This window comes from Papio anubis, chromosome 3 (assembly GCF_008728515.1).
Source record: "Papio anubis isolate 15944 chromosome 3, Panubis1.0, whole genome shotgun sequence".
Classification (NCBI taxonomy): Eukaryota; Metazoa; Chordata; class Mammalia; order Primates; family Cercopithecidae; genus Papio; species Papio anubis.
The window spans coordinates 89,654,176-89,670,058 of NC_044978.1; the positions used below are offsets into that span (position 1 = coordinate 89,654,176).

Below are 15,883 nucleotides of genomic sequence, written 5' to 3' on the forward strand. Positions count from 1 at the left end.
AGTGAGAACATGACATGCATACAGCCAATAGACACATGAAAAAATGCTCATCATCACTGGCCATCAGAGAAATGCAAATCAAAACCACAATGAGATACCATCTCACACCAGTTAGAATGGCAATCATTAAAAAGTCAGGAAACAACAGGTGCTGGAGAGGATGTGGAGAAATAGGAACACTTTTACGCTGTTGGTGGGATTGTAAACTAGTTCAACCATTATAGAAAACAGTATGGTGATACCTCAAGGATCTAGAACTAGAAGTACCATATGACGCAGCCATCCCATTACTGGGTATATACCCAAAGGATTATAAATCATGCTGCTATAAAGACACATGCACACGTATGTTTACTGCGGCACTATTCACAATAGCAAAGACTTGGAATCAACTCAAATGTCCATCAGTGACAGACTGGATTAAGAAAATGTGGCACATATACACCATGGAATACTATGCAGCCATAAAAAAGGATGAGTTTGTGTCCTTTGTAGGGACATGGATGCAGCTGGAAACCATCATTCTCAGCAAACTATCGCAAGAACAGAAAATTTTAAAAATTGTATAAAATGTTTTGTGGTGATATATTTTTAAACAGGCAGTTTTATGTTGTTATTGAGCTTTTATTTGTTAAACACAAAGTGTTGAAGCACCTGAAAACATAAAAATACTTTATAAGACACGTAAGAAGTTGGGTGGTCATAGCAGAAATTGAGGCTTCCAATATTAGGGCATAATATAGATTGGACACTTCTACCATGGTAAATTGCAAAACGTCCAGGTATTTATGAACCAATTTCACATGATGAGTATTTCCCAATGAAAAGTGTCATGAACTCAAGGAGTAAAATTTCCTTTTTCTTTTGCCAGTTTGTCAATCTAGGCTTAATCTAGGTTTAAAAAAAATAGCTGAAAAGTATAAATAATTATTTTGAAGTATCTTCATCATCAACTGGGTTTAGCTATGGCAATTCTCAAAATACTATGAATAGTTACAGCTTATAAGAATTATATTTTAGGTATTCATATATATCTGTATTTATATCAGTAAATAGATGATAGATAGATAGATAGATATAGATAAGTATAGAAAATCTCTACCCAATAATCATTTGGAGACATTTCCTCTGTCCATTATCAATATCTATAGCTAGGATCCCAGAATCCATTAAGGAAGGAAAACTGTCCCCCAAAAAAGCATTTTTAACAAGAAAAATATGTAGAATGGATTAATTCCTTTAATTCTCTTGCCTCAAATTTTGAAAAACATGTAAATAAGGATACTGAAAGCAATATGTAAATATAGGTGCATCAAAAGAAATAAATCCAAGAAGGAATAAATACATTTATATTCTCAGATCACAGCTTTTTAAATGAAATCCACTTTATGCCTACTTCCTACACATTATAATTTGACAAATATGCTGCATATATGACCATTTTATTTATTTAGTATTTATTATGATACTTTGTGGAATCATTCCTCATGTCTGAGCTTGTCATGGCCAAATAATGAAGAGAAAGACCTTCTACTATCTTTCTCAGGGTAACTTGCACATGAATAGCATTTTGAGTCATCAGAAAACACGGGTTCTAAGAAGAGATCAGGAAATCTGATTATTTTTGCATATTTCTTATTATTGGTCAATGAAACCACAAAGCATTGTCAAACTGAGTTCTTGAATATAAATCAAAATATAAGTAAGCAATAAATAGCTAGAGGAATGCTAAAAAAAATATCCAGCTTCTTCTTTAAAGAATAGTCTAGACTTTTAATCATTTAACTGATATGTGGAGAACATTCATTGGGCATTTTTTTTTTTTTTAAATTTCAACCATGTATCAAGCACTGAGCTAGGTGTTTGGTATACAGTAATGAATAAAACAGATAAAGTCTCTTCCCTTGTAGAGCATATGGTCTAGTAGTGATAGCAGCTCCTCTCTGCTAGGAACTGAACACTCTTCGGGACACCCTGGCTACAGAAAGGAGTGACCCACTGCAGGTCTTGTCTGAGCTATTCTGTCACTCAATAAAGCTCTGCTTCGCCTTGCTCACCCTTCAGTTGTCTGCGTACCTCATTCTTCCTGTTCTCAGGACAAGAACTTAGGGCCCACCAAATAGCCGGGGTAAAAGAGCTGTAACACCAACAGGGCTGAAACATGCCCCTTGCTCACCAAGTTGTGGGCAACAAGGAGAGAAAAGAGATGGAGAGAAGAACTGTGACCCTTTGGGGAGCCCAGACCTAGGAGCTCCCTAAGCCAGGGCTGTAACACCCTCTTTGGAACTCTATGGTTCCTGATGTCTCCAAGCTTCCGGGCACCACTGCATTCTTGGTGTCAGCTGTGTAAGCTGCTTATGATATGTCTGGTCCAGCCACAGACTTGCAGGAAGCTGGTGCTCATGCCAGCACCTGGAGCTGCCCACCTGCTGCAGCCAGCATGCCTGGCTGTGTGCAGTTACCAGACCCCACACTTCCTGACACACCCCTCATCACTCCATGACTGGTTCGCCCTTGACAGGTGTGGGACCCAGACCAGTAGCATGAGTTGAGCATAGCCTGCCAGGTCGAGTGGGCAGAATGAGCCCAGCAGGCCAGAGCAAAACAAGAGCAAAGGCACCATTGGCCACAGAGGTTTCTGGCTGGCAAGACGACACCCCAAGGATCCTGTAACAGTAGGAGATTTAATAAGTAAATAAACATATAAGTATATTACTTCAATTTTTGATAAATGATAAATAAGGCAATGATCAAGGTGCTGTGTTAGAGAGATAAAAGAGGGAAAACAGGAAGGTATTTCCAGCTTTCTATAAGGTATTTGAAGGCCTCTCTGAAGAGGTAAATTTAAGCTTACATGGAAGGATAAGCTAGAGCCAGTTCTATGAAGAGAGGAGCAAAATTTTCTCAGGTGAATGAACAACATGGCCAAAGGCCATTAATTTGGAAAAAACTCACCCATTTATTGTTGGAAACTGTAAAAGGGCCAGTGTTGCTGGTATTTGCTGCAAAACGTTAATGATATTGTTTAGGTTCATGAAGCTGAAAAAAATGCCAAATCCTTGTGGACATTTTTATCTCAATAATACATTTATCTCAATAACCAGCTTCCTTATCTACATTTCCAGAAGATGATGTGATTTGATTAGTGCCAAAATTGATATGAAATTATTTTAATTTAGAGGAAAAAAAGGACTATATAGGAAGAGCATTCCCAAGAGTACCCTCTTGCCCATGGCTTCAACTCTAGTCTCTGCAAAGATTTCTTCTTTGTTTCTCATTCCTCTTTACATCTAGAATTATTTACATTTTTATGTAATAAGTAACTAACCAAGGCCTCATAAACTAGTTTGTAGTATTCATCTTCTTCATGCATAGGTATTTGTCCATTTTTTTTATTCCTTACTCCCTCACAGAGTTAAATTCCCTTCATTAAGGAAAATCTCGATTACCTAGACCACCAGCTTTAGGTTCCAGTAGTTCTTTCCACCATGTATCTGACTTTGTCTATTACCCTACAGGGTACAGAAAAGTGACAGATGCCTTCACTGAAAGTCCATCCCATTTTACATGTAAAGTGTCAGAAAATAAGAATTATGTTCTAAGTTCTTTCTCAAAACAGTACCTAGTATTAAAAGAACATGTTGTACCCAAAGCACACTAGGCAAATTCTTAGCTGATTCCACAATTGAATTGAGAGGATTATGTATTTCTGGCTGTGTCACGTGTCCAGGTCATTAAATGCATCTTCATGTGAGCCAAATAATTGAATGAAATAGTAAAGCATGTTTTTGGCAACAGCTCTTTCAGGTAGTCAAATTTTAAATTTTAAATTTGGATTTTTTTTCTGTTCTGTAAATGAATGAGACTTACACTTCAGATTCAAGTCAACATTTTAATTAAAAATAACATTTACTAGCATTAGGACAAATACCTAATGCATGTGGGGCTTAAACCTAGAAGATGGGTTGATAGGTGCAGCAAACCACCATGGTACATGTATACCTGTGTAACAAACCTCCACGTTTTTCACATGTATCCCAGAACTTAAATAAAATTTAAAAGAATAATGTTTACTTGAATTTTCCATGGCATATTTGAAAAAAAAATGGATACATTGTTTTAATTTCACTAGGATTTTATAAATTTCAATGCAAGTTTTTGGCAAAGAACCACATATTTATATAACTACCTGGCATGCATCATCTTAGTACTATTTATTCAGAAAGGCCTTTTATAAAACAAACTTTCCTCCAAAAAAAGGAAGTACAAATATTGTACTCCGATTGTGTATTACAACTTGTCAAAAGTGTGATATGGTGACCTAATTCAGGAGATCTGGGTTTGAGTACAACTCTACCTCCAATTAAAACTCACAGTAACTATTTCCTGAAGTCTCATATAGCATTCTTAAAGTTTTTAACTAGAATAAGGGTTCTTTTCTTATTATTACTGACTTTTCTGTACCTACCATGGTTTTGAGAGGGTTTCTGAAATTGTCATAAAGTTGGTTGTTGGTTTTTCTTTACCTTCCAAAAGAAGACTGAGGAGTGTCTCCCTAAGGAATAAAAGGTGCTAACGCACTTGCAATTTGCTGCTTCAAACTAGGGGACTTGTCTAGTGCATTTGTTCTAGAAAATTAGAATCATAGACATAGTCTCTCCTGGAAGCCACTGAAAGTTCTAGGAAGCACTTGGCTACATTTGAAAGAAACACTCAAAAGAGATAGCTTGATCAAAGACGAAATCCCTCAGAAGAAACAAGAGAGGACTGGGTTCTAGGACCTCAGTCCCAGCACCATCAGGAAGCCTTATTTTATCCCTACCTGCTTACAGGATGCTTGGTATGGCAGAATTTTAATCCTACTTTGGACTGTTGTCCCTTTGAAACTTACTTCCCTTCGAGCTTGTTGCCCTAGTTCATTCCTTTATCTCTTGCCTGTATTCCTGCAGTAACCACCGAATGCATGTCCCTGCCTCCTGTAGAATGGCCTTGGAATTAATTTGAATGGCTTATTCAAATCCCCCAATCCCACCCATGGGAATGCTACATTGAGCACTCTCTTCCTCTGTGCTTTAAATACAAAAAGACTTTTTGAGAGAAAAGAGAAAGCAGCATCAAACTCATTCTCCACTGATATGGTTAGGCTTTGTGTCCCTACCCAAATCTCATCTTGAATTATAATTCCTATAATCCCCATAATCCCTACATGTCAAGGGAGAGACCAGGCGGGGGTAATTGAATCATGGAGACAGCTTCCCCATGCTGTTCTCGTGATAGTGAGTGAGTTCTCATGAATTCTAATGGTTTTATAAAGGGCTCTTCCTTCTCGGCTCTTCTCCTTCCTGCTGCCTTGTGAAGAAGGTGCATTGTTTCCGCTTTGCCTTCTGCCACGATTGTAAGTTTCCAAAGCCATGCTGAACTGTGAGTCAGCTGAGCCTCTTTCCTTTATAAATTACCCATCCTTGGGCAGTTCTTTATAGCAGTGTGAGAATGAACCAATACATTCACATTCTCTCACTTCAAGCCTTAGAGCAGGATACCTCACAGTCCCAGCATGGACAGGATGTGTAGAATGGAGAGGAGATGCTCTGTTCATTGTGACCAGCTCTGCTTGAGCTCCAGCTGATTCTTCTTCACGTAGGAGTGAGGGGAATAGATCACCACCTGAAAAGGATGGCGGTAATGCCCAACACAGGTGCCTCCTAGGCTTAGGTCTTATCTCTACCTTCCTTCTTTCCATCAGAGCACGAACTCTTTCTTATTCCTCCCTTTCCTTTAAGAAGACGGATACTTATCTTTCATTGGCTTATTTCTCTCTTAAAATTAAGGCAGAGGATTCAGGGTTTAATTACCATGGATTTACCTCCATTATCGTTCATTGGAGTCAAGCTTGGTTCTAAGCTTTGTTCTACTTTGGGAATTACGACATTCTTCTAGTGAGATTTACTGAGTTTCGAAATGTTTACTCAATACTCACCAAAAACATGGTCTTTGTGACTTAATTTTTCATTTCTCTTTAGAAAATCACCAATACTTAAAGAGAAATTTTGCTATCCTCTTGTCTTTCTTTAAGACAATTACAAAGAGAACTTCAAGAAATTTCACATACCTTGCCTCTTGTCTTATTCCCTTCAGGTATAGTTTTCCCACCGTCCCCAGAGTGTAATATGCGAAAGGCAAATCTGACCATGCCACTCTTGCTTAATAAATATTCAGGGGGCTCTACTTTGCCTCCAAGATTATTAATAGGCATCGAGGGCCCCTTGAGATGGGTTCCCATTGCTCCCTGCACTACCCAACATTCTCAGGCAACATTAAAATGCTGCACCCACCATGCAGGGTTTTATTTTCTTTCTTGCTTTCTCTCTTGCTACTCCTCTTCCTTGAATATTCTCTCGTCCTTCCCCTTTGTCTTGGCAAATCCCTGCTCATTTTGGGGGGTTTAGTTTTGTCTTCACTCCTCCAGAACATCTCCTCTGATCTCAGGGTGTCTGCAGTCAGTAACCTGGTATAAGTCTGTCTTTTCGGGTACCATGTTATCATTTAGTTTTCTGTTTATGTGTTTGTTCTTTCACAGATCTATTCATTTACCTCCAGCTGCTGGCAGAGAAGCTAACAAGAATAGAGATTCGCTAGCGTTTCTTTCTTTCTTTCTTTTTTTTTTTTTTTTTTTTTTTTTTTGAGGTTCTCAGTACTCGATTTAAAAAAGTAATACTTTTTCTTGTTCTTTTTTTAAATTTCAATAGATTTTTGGGAAACAGGTGGTGTTTGGTTACATGAATAAATCTTTAGTGGTGAGTTCTGAGATTTTGGAGCACCCATCACCTGAGCAGTGTACACTGTACCACCCTTTTCCCACCCTTTCCCCTGAGTCCACAAAGTTCATTGTATCATTCTTAGGCTTTTGCATCCTCATTTGCATTCCCACTTATGAGTGAGAACATACAGTGTTTGGTTTTCCATTCCTGAGTTACTAGAATAATGGTCTCTAATTCCACCCAGTTTTGTCCTTTCAGGATTGATTTCCTCTGCAGGACTTAGGAGGGCAGGAAGGTGGCAGCATTTAGCTATCAGTGAGTTCATGCTGATGCTAGGAAGAGAAACAGAAATAATCACTCCTTTTTGAGTGTATCTTGGGACATTTTTCCAACTGCCTTGTTTGTTTCTCTTTTCCAGCAGAACTGAGAAAAATAAGGCCACAGTTGAGAATTTTGTGCTGGATGGAGACATCAAACCCAGAAATGCTGGACTGGCTGAGCAACTTGAGTAAAGCCCATCTTCCCTTTTGTCATGCAGGCCCTGGGAACTGCTTTAGGAATGAGAAAAATGAACATAAAATGGTCTAATCAGTATGTAAATTATTATCTGGCTTACAGTTTCATAGACTAAGGGAGTTATTGGGGGAGATTGCTTATATCTTCAATGTGACTTCAAGTCTATCTTTTTATACTTTATTTGCATTTATTAGTGTTTAATCCCACAGAATTATCCTATTCGCCTATTTTAAGTGTTCTAATTCCGGCACACAATTCCTCTACCTATACGTTCTAAATATATAATTTTAGGTTGAAAGAATGGTTTTATTCATTCAACCCTAAGCATTCAGTGGTTGCTACATTCTTCAAGTTATGTTTTCTCAGTTCCTTATGTTGGTTAACTTCTAACTGATTAGACTGAGAAGTAGAATTTCCATCACAGTAGTACTCATGCTGAGTAGTCACTGCTTATTGATTTGTCTGGTGGAAAACCTGAAGGTAGGACCTGCATCAGTCAGGGTCTTAGCAGGGAACCACTGTTTAATCAAGTTAGGGCTTAATGGGAGATAATTTAATAATTTTTTTTCCAGAGGTACAGGCAGGGTTAATCACTCCAATAAGGGATGTTGAAGTATCCAGGGTTTCGCTACAGTGGGAAGCTATTATCTCCCCTAGGCCTGAAGGTCGATGACAAGAAAGTTATTAGAATCTGGCAAGTGATGGAATGGAGCTATAGCCAAGGGGCTGCCTGAGAGGGGCAGTGGCCAAATGTGATTGAGAATTGCTGGTGAAATGATTCACCAACCACAGGCAGAGGCTGACCATCATAGGCCTCCTTTCAATAACTTATGTTTCATTAATGAGTCATCATCAATTTCTCTTTCATTTTGATAGCCCCCTCTTAGGCTTCAGATTTTGAGGTAACTCTTCTACTAGACATTTTAAAGTAGTAACTACTTAAATCTTACTCTAAAATCTTACATTTTAAAGTAGTAACTGTTTTTCTCATTGCTATTAACCAAAACCACACATTAATGCTGAGCTTCTGTTAAGTAAAAAATAACTAGGGATACCAGACTGAGTTTTTACAGCTCATTCAAAAGAAAAGCAATTTGACATACTTGTTACCCTTTGCAGGCTTAGCAAGAGAAAGACAAAGTGTTTATCGTCTAAACTAGCACTTTGCCCCTGATACTTCTCAAAGCTGAAGGACCCTCTAAGATCAAGAACCGATGAAGTAAGTCTTCAGATGTGATAAACTGGTGTTCTATAGGGAAATTAAAGCCAATGTGAAATTTGCAGTTGACTTTTGTGATGACTACCTTCCCCTTTTATAATCTGAGTATATTACGCATTTATATATAAATTTGTTTTTTCAGGGCTATAGAAAAATGTGCTGCTCAAAAGCAGATTTCCATCTTGAAAAGGCAAATTACTGGGAAAAATTAATCTGTTTTCTCTACCAAGGTAGCCTAGTAATTTATGAAACACACTTGGGACTCTAAGCAGGATATTTGGCACCACACCTTCTAATCACACCCACACTTTGTTGTGTAGCTGGATTCTGTTTTCTTATTGAACACATGGTTTCTTTCCCTAAAAATGAGAATGAAAAATCTTGTTCTTTGAGAAACAAAGTTGGAACTTTATGTATTTTTATGACATTATTTTGAGTATCAGTTTTGAGATAACGATTTCAGATTCTGGAAAGCAATGAGGCCATATCTGGTTTCAGAGTTGCATGGCTGTTACAGGCTCAACATTAGGTAACATATTTTGTTTTCAGTCTGTTTAAACTCCAGTATTGACGGGTTTCTCTCTCTTGAACTTTGCATCCACAATTCAGTATTAGGGAGGGTCAAGAACACAAGTGTTTTCATCATTAACCATTAACTTTTAAAGCATCGTTAATCCTGTGTATGATTAGCTCAGCTTTCAGAAACAGAATTCAAAAATATGGTAAAAATCACCAGGACAAACTTTTAACAGTTTTCACCAGTATTCCCAAAGTGATTATCAAAGCCTCGAGTTTCAAAAAGAAGGGGCTTCCTTATGGCCTGGGTCCCCCCAACAGGGGGAGTTGATTAAGAAAATCTTACCACTTTCTTAGAACTTTATAGAAAAGAAGTCCTGTTGAAGCACAGGGGTAGTGAAAGGGGTGTTTAAGAAGTGGTCTCAAGTGAGGTTGCAATGGTCTCAACTGAGGTTTTGGGGTGCCGGTGGAGCCCCTTTGCCTTGGTTCCAGCAGGAGAGTGAGGCATGCAAAGCATGTAGTTATGAGTGCCCCAGGTCCTTTTGGGTTTTAGCTGCTTACCACATGGTGAAAAGGGACGGTGATAGAAATCCAAAGTGGACTTTATTATTATTATTATTATTATTATGGCTTTATATATAGTCAAAAGAGCTCACCTTCTTCTCCTAGCTCAGACATGGGTTTGGCTAAGGAAGGGGAAATGGGGTTGGAGAGGTTGGGAGCAGGGCATGCAATGCTCTTGTGAAGAAATAGGGACATGAAGGAGATATGCCCGCAACTCTCCATCAGGATGAAGGATTATTTCTATTAGCCTTTGAGCATTTGGATCCTTATGATTTTGGTGCTTCTCTGTAGCATTGGAGACATAGCAGGAGACTGCCTCCTGCTGGGGTCAGTATTTTCTGCATCCCGTGAATGAAAGTGGGAACAGCCTTGGGAACTGATGCCGAAGGTGGGAGAATCTGATGCCCTCAGTCTCCAGTGAACTAAAGTAAGAATTTTACTACTTTCAGTGCTTGGGAACTGCTGCAATACATGGGCTTCTCCAACTTACTTCCTTAAACCTCCACTCACCAGATTTTCAGTTACTGCACAGGTAGAACGGCGGTTCAAGTTCTAAATGTCACATGGCTGTCTTGTTTATTTATATGTTGGGGGTAGCCCGTGGAGTACTCAGGCCCTAAAGAAACCCTTTTGGATGAATAAACATGCCAGAGTCCTTATGCTAGTTCTACCTGTGAGGTGTTTGCTACAGTCTGAAAGTTTATGTAACCCCAGCATTTATATGTTAAAATTCTAAAACCTCCAATCCCTGTGATAGTATTTGGAGGCAGAGCCTTTGGAAGGTAATAAGGTCATGGGGAGAAAGGCCTCATGAACGAGATTAGTGCTCTTATGAAAGAGGCTGGAGGCCAGGTATGAAGGCTCATGCGTGTAATCCCAGCACTTTCACAGGCTGAAAGGTAGGATCGCTTGAGCCCGGGAGTTCAAGACCAACCTGGCCAACATAGTGAGACCCTACCTCTACAAATAATTTTAAAATTAGCCCAACGTAGTGGTGCATGCCTGTAGTCCTAGCTACTCAGGAGGCTGAAGTGGGCGGATCACATGAGCCCAAGAAGTCAAGGCTGCAGTGAGTAAGAAAGTACCTTCCTACAAACCAGGAAGGGAGCCCTCACTAGACACCCAAACTGCCAGCACCTTGATCTTGGACTTCCCAGCCTCCAGGGTTGTGAGAAATAAATTCCTGTGGTTTATAAGCCACCCAGTCTATGGTATTTTGTTACAGCAGCCCAAATGGACTGAGGGAGTATTCCTAGTCCCATCTCACATCTTAGAGTACACGTCCTAGAGAATACATGCTGAGAGTAAAAAGCTTTTAGGTGTTTCAGGGCATCTCCCATTACCCCCATTATCCTCTTTTCCCTAAAGTCATGGAGTGAGGGGGTTCAGAACTACCTGAAGCACATAAATTTATACTAAGAGACCACATAACACCCTTTTGTTGACTCTCAGGCCCATGGGGTAACCTAGTGCCCAGAGCCCCCTCACTTGAGATCTTGGAGGTTCCCTGTCAAAGGCCTAGAAAGACAAGAGTTGAGAGCTGCCACTGCAGTTCAATGCAATTCCCATTTCATTTTCCAATAAGAGCTTTCAATACCTCCCTGATCCTCCTAAAATCCTTTCATTGGTGATGGCCCAGACTGTAGTCTCTGCCTAAAGTCTCACCAGCTCAGAGTAGAGCTTCCATTATGAGAAACTCTGATGCTTCCATGCACACGAAGTGGGTAGATGGGTAGGTCAGGGCAATGGACATGTTTGAATGTACAAAGTAGGAAAGAGGAAAGGTCAGAATCATATTTTTCCTTATGGGAAATGCTCAGTTTCCTGTCTATAAAATGGGCAAAGTCCCCTGCCCCATCTCCTTGCTGGAGTAATCATGCAAAGCAGATGAATCAGGAGGGATAATCAGGTCCTCAGTGGCATCAGTGGATTCTTACACTCTCTGAACCCTTAAGGTTACAGGCAAGCAATATTTTTCCCAAGAGACTGCGGAGAAGTCACGAGGAGTTTAAGTTTCTGTTATTCTACTAACTGTTTAACCTTTGGAACAGTTACTTCAAATCACTCAGCTTCAGTTTTTGCCTGTAAATATCTTGTAGCATGTCCATGATAAACTATGGAGATGGTGAGGTCTGTCCAACTGCAGATGAGAGAAATTCACCCTCAAGGTTTGTTGAGCAGCTCTCCCTGTGTGGTTGCCATCCCCTCCTACTGCAATCTGCTTTCCTTGTGCAGTAGATAAATAGAATACAGATGGCTCAAGACTCAGGTCATCCCAGCATAGCAGTTCCAGAAGAAAGAAAACTTCCCTCTGCTAGAATCTTTTCTTAAAAATCCCAAAAAAGAGCTCAAACAAGCATGGCTGGGGCCATGTGTTCATCCTAGAGCTAAAATCTTTGAATGGAACAATGTGATGCTGTGATTGAACAGACTTGGCTCTTGTGCTTATCTCCATGGCTGGGTTGTTGCAGTGGCAGGTTCATTGGAAAAACATGGAGTAAAAAAAGGGTAACTCCCAAATGAAGAGGATTTAATATAAAAAGAAGGGAGAATCAAATGCTCTGGATTCAGTAACAACAGATATCCATGACAAATTGAGAATATGTTAAGTCATGGAATACAAGGAAGTGTGAACAACCAAACCAAGAACAGCATAGGAAGGCACTTGGGCCTTGGCAATGCTGGAACAGAACTTGGCTTCAGCACAGAGTTCCTCTTTACTGTTATATCTACTTCTTTGTGTAAGTTTGCTTCCTTTTACTTCACTATACACTGGCTTTCTCCACATGTCATGAAACATAGTGGGTATTAGTACCACTCCCACCAATGATTCATGTCCTCCATTCCCACCAATGATCCATGTTCCTTTCACAGAAGGGTTGATATGGAAGCAGGGTATTTAGGCAACTCTGAGACACAGAAGGCCTTCACTTTGTGATCCCCCATGTTCATCTTCTGCCCCTTTTCTTCATCTCTTGAGTCATCCATCTCCTGTGTGTTAGCCAACCTTGGTAGATGTCTATATAGATCATTATCTGACCAATACAATTTTTTTAATTTTTATTTTTTGGGGGCATATAGTAGGCATATATATTTATGGGGCATGTGAAAATTTTTGATACAGGCATGCAATGTGTAATAATCTCATCAGGATAAATGGAGTATCCATCAGCTCAACCATTTATCCTTTGTGTTACAAATAATCTAATTATACCCTTTCAGTTATTTTTAAATGAGCAATTAGATGATTATTGACTATAGTCACCCTGATATGCTGTCAAATTGATATTCATTCTAACAATATTTTAGTACCTATTAACCATCCCCACTTCCCTTGATCCTCCCATTACCCTTCTCAGCATCTGGTAGCCATCTTTCTACTCTCTATCTCCATGAATTCAATTGTTTTAATTTTTAGCTCCCACAAATAAGTGAAAACATGTGAAGTTTGGGTCTTTCTATGCCTGGCTTATTTCACTTTACATAATGATGTGCAGTTCCATCAGTGTTGTTGCAAATGACAGGATCTCATTTTTTATGGCTGAACAGTACTCCATTGTGTATATGTACCACAGTTTCTTTCTTTTTTTTTCTTAAGAGATCGGGTCTTGCTTTGTCACCCAGGCTGGAGTACAGTGGTGTGATCATGGTTCACTGCCATCTTGAACTCCCAGGCTCAAGTGATCCTACTGCCTCTGCATCCTGAGTAGCTGGGTCTAGAGATGTGAGCCACCATGGCTGGCTAATTAAACAAAAAAAAAGTAGAGATGGGGAGTTGCCATCTCGCCCACCTTGGTCTCAAACTCCTGGACTCAAACAGTCCTCCTGCCTTTGCCTCCCAAAGTGCTAAGGTAAAAGGCATGAGCCACCACACCTGGCCTCACATTTTCTTTATCCATTAATTTGTTGATGGACACTTGGGTTGCTTCCAAATCTTGGCCATTGTGAAGAGTGCCACAACAAACATGGGAATGTACATTTCTCTTCGATATCCTGATTTCCTTTCTTTTGGGTATATACCTAGCAGTAAGACTGCTGAATCATAACGCAGATCTATTTTTAGTTTGTTGAGGAGCCTCCAAACTGTTCTGTGTAGCAGTTGTACTAATTTACATCCCCACTAACAGTTTACAAGGGTTCCCTTTTCTCCACATCCTTGCCAGAATTTGTTATTTCCTGCCTTTGAATAAAGCCATTTTAACTGGAGTGAGAAGACATCTCCTTGGTGTTTTGATTTGCATTTATCTCATAATGAATAATGTTGAGCACCTTTTCATATAGCTGATTGCCATATAGCTGATTGCCATCTCTATGTCTTCTTTTGAGAGATGTCTACTCAGACCTTTTGCCTATGTTTTAATTGGATTATTAGATTTTTTCCAATAGAATTGTTTGAGCTCCTCATTTATTCTGCTTATTAATCTCTTGTCAGATGGGTAGTTTGCAAATATTTTCTCTCATTCTGTGGATCGCCTCTTCACTTTGTTGATTGTTTCTTTTGCTGTGCAGAAGCTTTTTAACTTGATGTGATCCTATTTGTCCATTTTTGCTTTGGTTGCCTGTGCTTGTGGGGTATTACTCAAGAAATCTTTGCCCACTCCAATGTCTTGGAGACTTTCCTGAAAGTTTTCATTTAGTAATTTCATAATTTGAGGTCTTAGATTTAAGTATTTGATACATTTTGATTTGATTTTTGTATATAGTCAGAGATAGGGATCGAGTTTTATTCTTCTCCATATGGATATCCAGTTTTCCCAGTATCATTTATTGAAGAAACTGTCCTTTCTCCAGTGTATGATATTGGTGGCATTGTCAAAAATTAGTTCACTCTAGATGTATGAATTTGTTTCTGGGTTCTCTATGCTGTTACATTGGTCTATGTGTCTGTTTTTATGGCAGTACCATGCTGTTTTGCTTACTATAGCTCTGTGCTATAATTTAAAGTCAGGTAATGTGATTCCTTCACTTATTTAGCTTAGGATAACTTTAGCTATTCTGGGACTCTTGTGGTTCCATATAAATTTCAGGATTGTTTTTTCTATTTCTGTGAAGAATGTCTGGTATTTTGATAGGGATTGCACTGAATCTGTAGATTGCTTTGGGTAGTATGAACATTTTAACAATATTGATTCTTCCAATCCATGAACATGAAATATCTTTTCATTTTTTGTAGCATCTTCAATTTCTTGCATCAATGTTTTATACTTTTCATTATAGGGAGCTTTCACTTCTTTGGTTAATTCCTAGGTATTTTATTTTATTTGTTGCTTTTGTAAATAAGATTACTTTCTTGATTTCTGTTTCAGATTGTTTGTTGTTGGCATATAGAAATGCTACTGACTTTGTATGTTTATTATGCATCCTGAAACTTTACTGAATTTGTTTATCAGTTCTAATAGTTTCTTTGTTGGAGTCTTTAGGTTTTTCCAAATATAAGATTGTATTATCTGTAAACAAGGATACATTTGAATTCTTCCTTTAAATTTGGATGCCCTTTATTTCCTTCTTTTGTCTGATTGCTCTAGCTAGGGTTTCATACTATGTTGAATAATGGTGGTAAAAATGGGCATCTTTATCATGTTCCTGACCTTAGAGGAAAGGCTTTCAGCTTTTCCCCCATTTGGTAGGATTCTAGCTATGGGTCTGTCATATATAGCTTTTATTATGTTGAGGTACATTCCTTCTATGCCCAGTTTTTTTCAGGATTTTCAACATCTCATGATGCAATATTGAATTTTATCAAATGCTTTTTCAGCATCCATGGAAATGATCATATGATTTTTGTCCTTCATTCTGTTGATATGATGTATCACATTGATTGATTTGCATATGTTGAACCATCCTTGAAGCCATGGGACAAATCCCACTTGATCATGATGAATGACTTTGTTAATTTGTTTCTGAATTCTGTTTGCTAGTATTTTGGTGATAATTTTTGCTTCCATATTCATCAGAGATATTGGCCTGTAGTTTTCTTTTTTAAATGTGTCTTTGTCTGTTTTGGTATCAAAATAATACTGGCCTTGTAGAATGAGTTTGGAAATATTCCTCCTCTATATTTAGAGCAGTTTGAGTAGGATTGGTATTAGTTCTTCTTCAAAAGTTTGATGGAATTCACCAGTGAAACCATAAGATCCTGGACTTTTCTTTGCTGGAAAATCTTTTATTATGGCTTTGATCTCGTTACTTCTTATTGGTCTTTTCAGGTTTTATATTTTTTCATGGTTCAATCTTGATAGGTTGTATGTGTCTAGGAATTTATTTATTTCTTCTAGATTTTCCAGTGTTTGACATACAGTTACTCATAGTA

The 15,883-nt window shown here is 38.7% G+C and overlaps 1 long non-coding RNA gene across 1 annotated transcript in view; it reads right to left on the reverse strand.

Annotated features, from left to right (window-relative positions):
- The window catches only part of LOC116274164, a 49,630-nt gene that overhangs the window by 7,251 nt on the left and 26,496 nt on the right, over window positions 1–15,883 (reverse strand). The window lies entirely within an intron of this gene.